This window comes from Dermochelys coriacea, chromosome 10, assembly GCF_009764565.3.
Source record: "Dermochelys coriacea isolate rDerCor1 chromosome 10, rDerCor1.pri.v4, whole genome shotgun sequence".
Classification (NCBI taxonomy): Eukaryota; Metazoa; Chordata; order Testudines; family Dermochelyidae; genus Dermochelys; species Dermochelys coriacea.
In genome coordinates this window covers 41,363,872-41,376,041 of record NC_050077.1, presented here as the reverse complement: position 1 = coordinate 41,376,041, position 12,170 = coordinate 41,363,872, and positions in this window count along the sequence as shown.

The window sequence follows — 12,170 nt, the reverse complement described above, 5'->3', positions numbered from 1 at the left end:
TGTCTAAGGTCACTCTGAGCAGGCCAGTGGCTAAGTCGCTTCACCATTATATGCCTCAGTTTCCCCATCTGTCAGCTTTGGTTAATGATCCTGGCCTCCGTTTGTAAAGAGCTTTGAGATATCACTACACAACAGTTCAGGACAGGAAGAGAAGGGGGAAGCAGAAAGCAATGATCTAAACTGGGCTCAGTAATCAGAGCAGCACATTCCACCCATAGATCTCCAAGTGGGCAGTCACACTCCAGTCCAGAAGTGGCTGCATTTCAGTGGCAGGGGAAGCAAGCTATGTTTATGGAGCCCACCCTGACTGCAGAGTTCTCTCAGATGATGTTCTGAAAGTGCTTGAGAGGGGTTGTCTAAGAACAATGCATTTTTATTATTCCTCTGTTCTCTGGGCTGGTGCAACCTGGGTCATGACAGGATAGGCATCCCTGCCCCTCCCTTTCCTTGTGCCCTGCAAGGCCAGCTCTAGTGGGGAGAGAAGAGTCCAGGCTGCATGGCCCATTCAGCCCTGGGCCCCTCTGATGAGGCTGCCCATGGGGGACCGACAGGGGGGTTCTTGCTCACTGGGGTGGTTGTTTTGTGGTGCCTGGGCCAGAGGGGAACAGGGCTGAGGCTGGCTGCCCTTCACAAAGATGGAAGGAAACTGGCCAGAGGGTGACAGTGGCCTCTGCTCACTGCTGAGCCAGCAGGGGTTGAGTTCTGCAGAGACCCCTTATCTTGGCTCACCTGTTCCCCGCACTCCACCAACCCCCCAGGTCCTCATCCCCTCTATATCCTTCTTCTTATTCCCCCAAGCCCCACAATATCTCCAGCTCCCACACCGCTCTATCTCAAGTCCACACAGTCCATCCCACTCCTCACTGCTCCCCATTGCACTCCCTCATCCCCAAAATGGCCTGATCTCTCATCACATGTTGCTAACCAGATTACCACGAAGAGGCAGACCCCATTATCTAGGGCATTCTCTCCTTGGTGCTATGCAGAATACAGTCACTCACCCGCTCGAGGGAATTGCACCCGGTAATGGGGGAAGATGTTAGTCTAAAGTGGGATCAGGGCTCTTACACAAACCTTTGATTAACACTCCCAGCATTGCCACCTTCGTGTTCATGGGATTTAAAGAATGAATCACCTAATAGCATCTCTGCTGCCTGGACTAACCCTCCTACGTGCCTTGTCAGAATAGAGGGATTGTCAAGGTTTCCGAGGCCTCCAGCACCTGAGCACCAGGGCTAAGTAGTGGGGCTTGCGAGCAGGATGCTGACAAGATATGCAGTCATTCAGGGCTTCCTGTAGCCTCAGAATAAAGGGGTTTTAAACCCCAAGCCCAGACATCCCTTTCTCTGGATTCCCAGGGTCTCTCAGCTGGAGACTGGTAAGACAGAGTGTGACACTGCACAGGGAAGGAGCCTTAGATTTTAAGGCTTGAAGGGACCTGGGAGAACTCAGGCCAGAGAACTCTGCCCTGTGATTCTTGCGTCCAGCCTTGTTACGATGCATATCGTTTACAAAGACATTCAGTCTGGCTGTAGAGATTGACAACAATGCCTCCACCGCCTAGCTCTTCTCAGCAATAGATCTCAAAGCACTTTAAAATGGGAGGGCAGTGTCATTACTTCCATTTGGGGAAACTGAGCATGGAGCAGGGACTTACCTTGTCCAAAGCCACCCAGCAGGCCAGTGACAGAGGCAGAAATAGATTCCTGATCTCTTGCACCCTAGCCCCCTGCTCTTCACATTAAGCCATACTGCCTCCCATTGCTGATGCTGAATGCACCGCGTCCTTAGGCCAGTCGTTCCAATGTTAGTTACCAGAGGAACGGGCGCAGTTAGTTAGGAAGAACTGGTTGGAAAATTCCTGGGGTGGGGTGGGGGCATGTGTGTGGAATTTTTAAAGCTTTGGACAATGTTTATTAAAATTGTTTTTATTTGAATGTGTGCTTTTGAAGTCTCATTTCTCTATTTGTTTCTCCTTTTTCCTTCCTCCATCTCTTACTCACTTCTCCCTTCCATGGCCTTCCCCCGAGCTTGCCACTGAAAGAGGGAAGAAGAAAAAAAAAGAGTAAATTAAAGAATCCCACAAACCAGAAGGCACAATGCTTTTCATTTTCTGATTTCCAAAAACAACCATCTGCCCCGCCAACCCAACTAGAAAGTTTCCAAACAAAACCAGAGTTCTGTTACACACCATTTTGATTTCAGAGAAAGGCCATTTTCCAACAACCATTAATTCAAAAAATTCTGGCCCACTCCCTCTTCGCTTTTCCAGGGAGTTCAGAGCCCTCGCTGAGCATCAGAACTCCATGCTGTACTACTAGTGAGGAGAAGAGCAGAGTGGCTCCTCAAGATCTTTACAAGAAACATTAAGGTCATTATCTCTATTTTACACATGGGGAAACTAAGGCACAGAGCAGTGCAATGATTTGCTCAAGGTCACTGAGCAGGTCAAGCTAGGAATAGAAGCCAGGTCTCCTAAGTCCCATCCAGCATTCTATTCATTAGGCAACACTGCCTCCCTAACCCTCCTCTTCTGAAACAAACCACATTGCTGTTCAAATTGCACCCATCCTCATGACTCCCTAAGTCCTTGGCAAGTAGCACGTTGGGGGCGCTGCACACACACAACCCACACAAGAGAACCCTCCACCTTTGCGCCCTGTGGTGGCTGGCCCCTGAGGCTCCAAGCCTATGGCAACTGCCAGCTAAGGAGGCTAAGCGCTGAGGTGAGTGGTCAGATCCTGTTGTCTCTGCAAGCACTGTAACAAATCCATGCTCCTAGGGGCAGGGAAGGGTTTTTCCCACCTTAGAAGTGGACAAAAGGAGGCCCTGGGAAGCCCCATGCCTTGTCCAAGGTTATGTCAGTGGCCCGAGGAGCTGGCATATTGGGCTAGGGCCTGAGAGCCTCAGTCAGAGACCAGAGCCCGGTGCATACATACACCCAAGGAAAGGCCAGCCCCTGCCCCAGGCAACTCACAATCTGAGTACAAGGCAAGAGACACCAAGTGGATGCAGACAGACAGACTGGAGCGCAAGGAAACAAGGAGACAATTCTGGTCTTAGCACACCTGCTGCTTGACCACTGTCACTTTGCCTGGTGTGTGCTATCACCACTGCACTGCACTGCCTCAGCATGACGGGGACGTTTGGCTCAGGGTGTGTGCAGCTGGAGGGGCCTCTGTCCAAGAGGTGCACTACCCCCCTGAAATTCTCTGCCAGCAGCCCTGAGGAAGTGGAATCTAGACCCGCCCCTTGCAACTGCTGGTGATCACATGGGTGCCCATTGACTGGTACTCCCCAGCATTTGGGTGGGGTCCCAAGATGGCTCTCCAGTGACACAGCAGAGCCCCCATTGTGGCTCTGACTGGCAGGGAGATGTCTGAGGGCTAGGCTTGCCTTGAAATCAGGTGGTGAACTGGCACTTGAGATGCCCATGCATGGCTGAGGGGAGCAGGCTTTAACCCCAGCGTTCTGGCCAGAGTGCAACTGCCCCTGGCAAGATTCATTCCTCCCTTCCTGTGCCGAGTACTGCTACACAGCTGCTGCTGGTGCAGGGACTGGGTCCCAGCACTGCCTGGGTGGAGATCCTGTGGGAGGAGAGGATGATGAAGGCACCCAAGACCATTCAGATACTCAGAGCGAGGAAGCTGCTGAAGAGCGACCAACTCCCAAAAGGAAACGTTCGCTGCCCCAAGACAGTGCTCAGAACAGCGAGGAGCTGATCGCTCTGGCCAGCACCAGGCATAAAGCAGGATGGTCCAGCTCTGCCAGCTGCCAGTGCCCCTTGCTCCTGATTTGGGGCAGCCCTGGTGTTCCAGTGCAAGAACCTGTGTCCACCCCAGCACTGCCAGGGCCCCCCTCAGAGGCTGCTCTACAGCCAGGCCCAAGATTGGGGGCACCAGTGGGGGTCCAAAGGTGGCTTCAAGTGCCATGAGATGTCGTGGATGCAGCCCATCATCTTCATTCCTTCTGCCCCCATGGACCCACCCCCACCCATCTCTGTTCCCTCTGCCCCCCCATCTCTATTCCTTCTGCCCCCAATGGCCCCACCTCCCACTGCCCCCTAATGGCCCCACCCATCTCCATTCCCTCTGCCCCCCATAGCTCCCCCAACCATCTCCAAGTCACAGTGAGATCACACTTAGACAAGTGAGGGGCTGCCAGCTGCAGGGCAACTCTTGGCCCTGTTGGTAGGCATCCAGCCTGGAGTCCCAACACAATCCCCTGTGCTACCTGCTTCAATGTGGGGTGGAGGTGCTGAGCTAGTGAAACCCAGGGAGTGGGCAGCCCGGGGCATGGGAGTGGGATGCTGCTGCTCTAGCCCATCTCCCGATCAGTCTCTACTCCCAGGATAGGGTAGCTTCCTGCTTCCCTTTACCGGGCAGAGCTCCCAGGGGAAGGAGGAGGGATTGCTGTCTTCTTCGGGTGAAGGACTCCCCTGGCACAAAGAGTGCCAGATTCAAGGGAGTCAGGCCCACCACAGCTTGTGGCACCTGCCTTCCGACCCGGGCTGCTCCGGGTGGGTCATCACAACCATAGCTAGACTGACACCTCGGAGGTAGAGAAAGCCCCAAGACATCCAGGATGATCCATCAAACTGGTGATCTGGTTATGTGCAGGGAGCACCCTTATTTCCCAGGGCAGCTGCCTCAGAAAGCGAGACCATCCTGGGAGATCCTGGACAGGTAGCAACCCTAACCATAGCCAGCTTCCTTGGCACATGCATCCAGGCTCTGTCAGCCCTGCTCCAGGAGAGCCAGCGGGGTGCCAGCCTGCCATGCCTGGGAGCTTGCCTGGGATCTCCAGTGCAGGCAATGACATCAGAACCAGGAAGTGCCAGCTTGAGTTCAAGGCCAGGGTGCACCGGAGAGGTGTCTTTTGTATGTGAAGGTGGATGAAATTTCCTGTGGAATCCAGCTCCCCTTTGCTGGCTATTGCCAGGCTTTGACATCCAATGTTGTGGGGGAGAGGGGGAGGGCTGGTAGCAGATGAGTGATTACAAGAGTTTGACAAGGCAGGCTAGAAGGAAAAGACTGTTTCTTAAATGCCTTCCCCAAGCTACCCCAAGAAGCCCCTCGGCAGCCTCCACTTTAGTGTGCACCAAAATTTCAGATTTTGACATTTGACAAAAGCCAGGGAACATTTCAGAACATTTCTGCAAAAAGCCCAACACCCATTTTTACCTGCTCAGGGGATCAGAGTGTGACATTTGTGAATATTTCCTCTTTTTAACCCTCTCTGACTAAAACAGAGCTGGGCCCTGAACCACACACTGGGATCGGACTCCTCCCAACCTTGGATGGACTTCAGATTCAGATTCAAACATGCAGTTCTGACTCATTTGGGGCCTGATACCTAGTTCTTGCACCGTCTTTCTCGGAAGTGGAGAGGAGGATCCCCTATTGTTGTGGACCCAGCTCAGTCATAGCACTCCAGGTCAGAAGGGGCCAGATCATCAAGTCTAGCCTCCTGGAAATCACAGGCCACCAGCACCACCCACTAACCCAGCAACTGAGCTGAGACCAAAGTCTGATAGCCCATAGGAGTCTGGATTGATACGAGCCACAGGCAGAGAACAGGAGGGACAAGAAGCAACAGGGCCCGAGGTCCCTGCACTGGCAGGAAAGTGATGAAGTGAGATACACCCAGATAAGCTTGGCAAATGATCCTCATGCACATGCTACAGAGGGAGGCAAAACCACTCCCAGCCCAAGGTCACTGTCAATAGGAGCCAGGGGAAATACCTTCCCGAGCCCACATATGGCAATCAGTTAGACCCTGACCATGTGTCATAAATACAAAGGGAAGGGTAACCACCTTTCTGTATACAGTGCTATAAAATCTCTCCTGGCCAGAGGCAACATCCTGTTACCTGTAAAGGGTTAAGAAGCTCAGCTAACCTAGCTGGCACCTGACCCAAAGGACCAATAAGGGGAGAAGATACTTTCAATTCTGGGGTGCGGGGGGGAAGGTTTTTGTTTGTGCTCTTTGTTTATGGGGTTGTTCTCTCTTGGGACTGAGAGAGGCCAGACAGAAATCCATCTTCTCCAACCCATCCTAATCCAAGTCTCCAATATTGCAACCAATATAGGTAAGCCAGGCAAGGCAGATTAGTGTATCTTTTGTTATATGTGAATTTTCCCTGTGTTAAGAGGGAGGTTTATTCCTGTTTTCTATAACTTTAAGTTTTGCTCAGAGGGGGATCCTCTGTGTTTTGAATCTGAATACCCTGTAAAGTATTTTCCATCCTGATTTTACAGAGATGATTTTCACTTTTTTTTTTTTAAATAAAATCCTTCTTTTAAGAACCTGACTGATTTTTCCATTGTTCCAAGATCCAGGGGTTTGGGTCTTTGATGCTTTTGTAACAAATTGGTTAGGATATTATTCTCAAGCCTCCCCAGGAAAGGCGGTGTGTAGGGCTTGGGGAGATATTTTGGGGAAAGACGTCTCCAAGTGGTCTCTTTCCCTGTTCTTTGTTTAAAATCTTGGTGGTGGCAACATACTGTTGAAGGACAAGGCAAAGTTTGTACCTTGGGAAGTTTTTAACCTAAGCTGGTAAGAATAAGCTTAGGGGGTCTTTCATGCAGGTCCCCACATCTGTATCCTAGATGTCAGTGTGGGGAAGAAACCCTGACACCATGTGAGCAAGAACCTGCCAGCAAGCACCTGAGAGAGACTGCTCAGTGTCAGCTCAGAGCCGTGCTCCTCTTGTCCAGTGTCCCACTGTGGCCAACCCTGTTGTTTCAGAGGAAGAAGATAAAAACTGCCCCCTTGTCTAACAAAAAACATTAGAATACATGGGGAGGGGGTGAATCCCCTGCTGACTCCTGCGGGCTGAAACCCTGAAGCCTGAGCTTGCAGGAATGCAAGATGTAAACAAGAAGTGAGCCCCAGGGCTGCTGAGCCCTGGCCCCCATCATCACAAGTAACCCCTTCATACAGGGATTTATTACATGCACCTGGCACTGGTATGTGCTACCAAATCACAGTGGTGGCACTTGGCAGCTGCTGAATAAATGACTACCTCAGAGGCAGCGTAGTAGTGAATCAAGCCCGCAATGCCTTCCCATTGACCTCTCCATGGTATCTTTACCGTGCATGTGTCTGGAGCAATCAGAAGAATAATTGGCAGATGAAAACAGAAACCTTTGCTAAAATGCTGTCGGTGACACAATGGCTCACTTACAAACCTGTGCTGCTGGAACTTCGCCACTAGCATTTCTAGCAGGCCCAAGTTCTCCAAAGAGTCCTGGGCTGGGCTGCCTCTGTGGCAGAGACTCTCATGCTACCTTGGAAAGTGTTATCAAAAGGTGTTAGGAAGGGTGAAGTTAAGGTGCCTTTGTTAAAACTAATTCTGCTCCCACTTCCCTGTCCAACTCCCACCTCACTGGGGTCATGGTTAAGGCACTGCACCCCATATTCTTCATAGAGATATGCCATAACCAGATAGATCATAATAATAATTATGATGTATTTTATGCAAGATAGGTCATGTGAGGTGTAATTGGAAAGGTTATGATTTACTGATTATAATCATCCTACCTGTATGCATGTATCATCGCTGTATCTGAAGTTAGAAATATTGTCTATGTATCTGTGTCAAGTATCAGGGGGTAGCCGTGTTAGTCTGTATCCTCAAAAACAAGAAGTCCGGTGGCACCTTAAAGACTAACAGATTTATTTGGGCACAAGCTTTCGTGGGTAAAAAACCCACTTCTTCAGATGCATGGAGTGAAAATTACAGATGCAGGCATTATTATACTGACACATGAAAAGAAGGGAGTTACCTCACAGTTGGAGAACCAGTGTTGACAGGGCCAATTCAATCAGGGTGGATGTAGTCCACTCCCAATAATTGATGAGGAGGTGTCAATTCCAGGAGAAGGAAAGTTGCTTTTCTGGTGAGACAGCCACTCCCAGTCCCTATTCAAGCCCAAATTAATGGTGTTAAATTTGTAAATTAATTTTAGTTCTGCAGTTTCTCTTTGAAGTCTGTTTCTGAAGTTTTTTTTGTTCAAGTATGGCTACTTTTAAATCTGTTATAGAACGTCCAGGAAGATTGAAGTGTTCTCCTATTGGCTTTCGTATGTTACCATTCTTGAAGTCCGATTTGTGTCCATTTATTCTTTTACATAGAGATTTTCCAGTTTGGCCAATGTACATGGCAGAGGGGCACTGCTGGCACATGATGGCATATATCACAGTAGTAGATGTGCAGGTGAATGAGTCCCTGATGGTGTGGCTGATGTGGTTGGGTCCTCTAATGGTGTCGCTAGAGTAGATATGGGGACAGAGTAGGCAACGAGGTAGTTACAGGGATTGGTTCGTGGGTTAGTGTTTTCTGTGGTGTGGTGTATAGTTGCTGGTGAGTATTTGCTTCAGGTTGCGGGGCTGTCATAAGCGAGGATTGGCCTGCACCCAAGGTCTGTGAGAGTGAGGGATCGTTTTCCAGGATAGTCTGTAGATCGTTGATGATGTGCTGGAGAGGTTTTAGCTGGGGGCTCTATGTGATGGCCAGTGGTATTCTGTTATTTTCCTTGTTGGGCCTGTTCTGTAGTAGGTGACTTCTGGGTGCTGTCCTGTAGTAGGTGAACTTCTGGGTAGTTCTGAGTGGACTACATCTACCCTGATTGAATTGGCCCTGTCAACACTGGTTCTCCACTTGTGAGAACTCTCTTCTCTTCATGTGTCAGTATAATAATGCCTGCATCTGTAATTTTCACTCCATGCAACTGAAGAAGTGGGTTTTTTACCCATGAAAGCTTATGCCCAAATAAATCTGTTAGTAGTTAAGGTGCAACCGGTCTCCTTGTCTATGTATCTATTACAAATATGTTTACATATGGGGAGTGCCCACTAGGCAGAATGCACTCAGTCTAGTCTCAGAATGCCATTCCCTTAACTCTGGCTTCTCTCTGATCCTTGGGGCAGGTCTCCATTGCTCAATCCCTTCCCCACAAAGGGAACTAACATACTAGGAACCAGAGCCAGACACCCAGAGGGCGATGCTGAGAGGGAAATGTTGCCCTGGGTTTCCAAAGGTGTTTTAGCTGCCATCAGTGGGAATCAAGTGGGTTGTGCTAACCCCATGGCACCACGCAGATATGCCCCAGCTGAACACCTGCCCTCAAGGCCATTGAAACGTTCCCCAGTGTTCAGTCTGTGTTACTGGTGCAGAGTGAGTGGTCACATGGGGAGGGGCAACCCCCAGAACCCTAAAGCAGCTGACTCCAACGAACCAATCCTCTCAGAGGTTGCTGGCCGTGGGAGGGGCCTGGGCTCAATGTAAGCCAGACCTGGCTTCCTCTAGAGAGGGGAGGATTGTAGAAGTGCTAAGGGGGAAATAGCTCCACAAAGGGGCAGCAGGAGAGGCTATCACCTTGTCTAGATGGCTGGCTGGGAAGGGCCCATTCAGCTTAAAGGGACATCAGGAGAAAAACAAACAATAGGCCTTATAAGAAGCTTATGTCCCATCGGGGGTGGGGTGTTCCTGAGGATGCACCAAACAGACAGTGGGGGAGGGATAGCTTAGTGGTTTGAGCATTGGCCTGCTAAACCCAGGGTTGTGAGTTCAATTCTTGAGGGGGCCATTTAGGGATCTGGGGCAAAAACTGGGGATTGGTCCTGCTTTGAGAAAGGGATTGGACTAGATGACCTCCTGAGGTCCCTTATAACCCTCATATTATATGATTCTATGGCTGCTGTGACACTACAGGGACATATGACCAGGTCACTCCATATTGGAATACCAATGTTTTTCCATTGACTGGTGTGAGACCCAAGCTTTGAAACAAAGAGTTCCCGCCATATGCAAAAGCTATATAAGGCAGTGGAATTACATCATTGAGGTTCTTCACTGACTCCTCACCCAAAGAGACTCCTGAGGAACAAAGGCTGAACCGGGGGAAGCATTGGACCCAGGCTAAAGGGATTTTTAGCCTGTGAATGAAACACCTGGGGATTTTAAGCTGTAAAACAGCACAGCTTGCCCCTTAAGAGCCTGAAGCCTGCTTCCATCATCATTTAGGGTGAGCATTTGCTATACATATCCAATCTATGTAGTATATTAAGCTCAGTTTTCATTTTTGTTTATTTGTTAGGTAATGTGCTTTGATCTGTTTGCTATTCCTTATAATCACTTAAAATTTATCTTTTGTAGTTAATAAATTTGTTTTTGCTTTGTCCTAAACTAGTGTATGTGTAAATCTTAACTTGGGGCAGAAAGCTGTTGCATATCCTTCTCCACGTTGAGGGATGGGGTACATTTCATGAGCTTATGCTGTACAGTTTTGTGCAGTGCAAGATGGTATAATTTTGGGTTTACACTCCAGAGTGGAGGTGCATGCCTTAGGAATTGGGAGGTGCCCTCACTGTGCTTCCCCCTGCAGAGCTGATCACAGCATCTGTGTGTAACTGCAACTGGGTGTGTCCCTATCTGTATGTGTGCTGGTGAAAGTGCAGGCTGGAGCCTGAAAGAGGGCTTGGCAGGCTGGTCACAGCAGTACAATGTGAGAGGGAACCCAGGCTGGTGGGTCAGAGGGGCTCAGTGGGATCCTAATTCCAAGGTTGCACCCTGGGGGGAACCCATCACACCGGGTACCTTAAACATTACAGCAGCAACCAGACAGAAATGTGGACACTTATTGCTTCCTTTCTCTTCTCAGATAGGAGCAGAGGGCCACACTGGAGTCCAGCTGGGGCCCAAGTGAACAATAAGGGATGGTCACCCCATGGATCTCCGCTACTTCAGGTGGAGGATGAGAGCAGGGTCACCCCCAAAGATGACATGCTGTTTGGTAGCAGGGGAGGAAAGCAAGGTCGCCAGAGTAGTTCCAGAGCCTCCATACAGATGGCCCAAACCTCCCACGGAACTCTTGGGATCCATGGGGTTAGAGTGGCCTGTCTTTTCTGATGTCCTGGCGTTCTTCTCTCACCAGAGCCCCCATCCTGTGGGAGTTGTCACTGGAGGTGATGGCCCCATGCTCTGAGAGATGCAGAGGGCCTCCAGCTTCTATTGACGTCAATGTGAGCAGCTGGTGCTCAGCACACTGCAGCTTTCAACTATAGCTCTTAGCCTTTGGAGGAAAGAGCTCCCCAGGTCCCATGGCCAGGGCACATGGAGCCGATGGGCAGCAGGGGATCTCTGGATAGCCATTCAGCTCCAGGCAGCACAACTTAGCCTGAGCACCACAGGATGCCCTCAGTGGTGAAAGAACAGGTTAAGGACTATTTAGAAAAGCTGGACATGTGCAAGTCCATGGGTCCAGATCTAATGCATCTGAGGGTGCTGAGGGAATTGGCTGATGTGAATGCAGAGCCATTGGCCCTTATTTGTGAAAACTCATGGCAATCAGGGGAGATCCCGGATGATTCTAAAACGTAGTGCCCATCTTTAAAAATATGGTGCCCATCTTTAAAAAAGGGAAGAAGGAGAACCTCACCTCAGTCCCTGGAAAAATCATGGAGCAGGATCTCAAGGAAACCATTTTGAAGTACTTGGAGGAGAGGAAGCTGATCAGGAACAGTCAACATGGATTCACCAAGGGCAAGTCATGCCTGACCAACCTGATTGCCTTCTATGATGAGATAAATGATTCTGTGGATATGGGGAAAGCAGTGGGCATGATATATCTGGACTTTAGCAAAGCTTTTGATACAGTCTCCCACAGTATTCTTGCCAGTTTAAAAAGTATGGATTGGATGAATGGACTACAAGGTGGATAGAAAGCTGGCTAGATTGTTGGGCTCAATGGGCAATGATCAATGGCTCCATGTCTGGTTGGCAGCCGGTGTCAAGCGGAGTGCCCCAAGGGTCAGTCCTGGGGCTGGTTTTGTTCAACATCTTTATCTGGATGATGGGATGGATTGCACCCTCAGCAAGTTCACAGATGACACTAAGCTGGGGGGAGAGGTAGATACGCTGGAGGGTAGGGATAGAGTCCAGAGTGACCTAGACAAATTGGAGGATCGGGCCAAAAGAAATCTGAGGAGTTTCAACAAGGACAAGTGCAGAGTCCTGCACTTAGGACAGAAGAATGCCATGCACCGCTACAGGCTGGGAACTGACTGTCTAAGCAGCAGTTCTGCAGAAAAGGATCTGGGGATTACAGTGGATGAGAAGCTGGATATGAGTCAGCAGTGTGTCCTTGTTGTCAAGAAGGCTAACG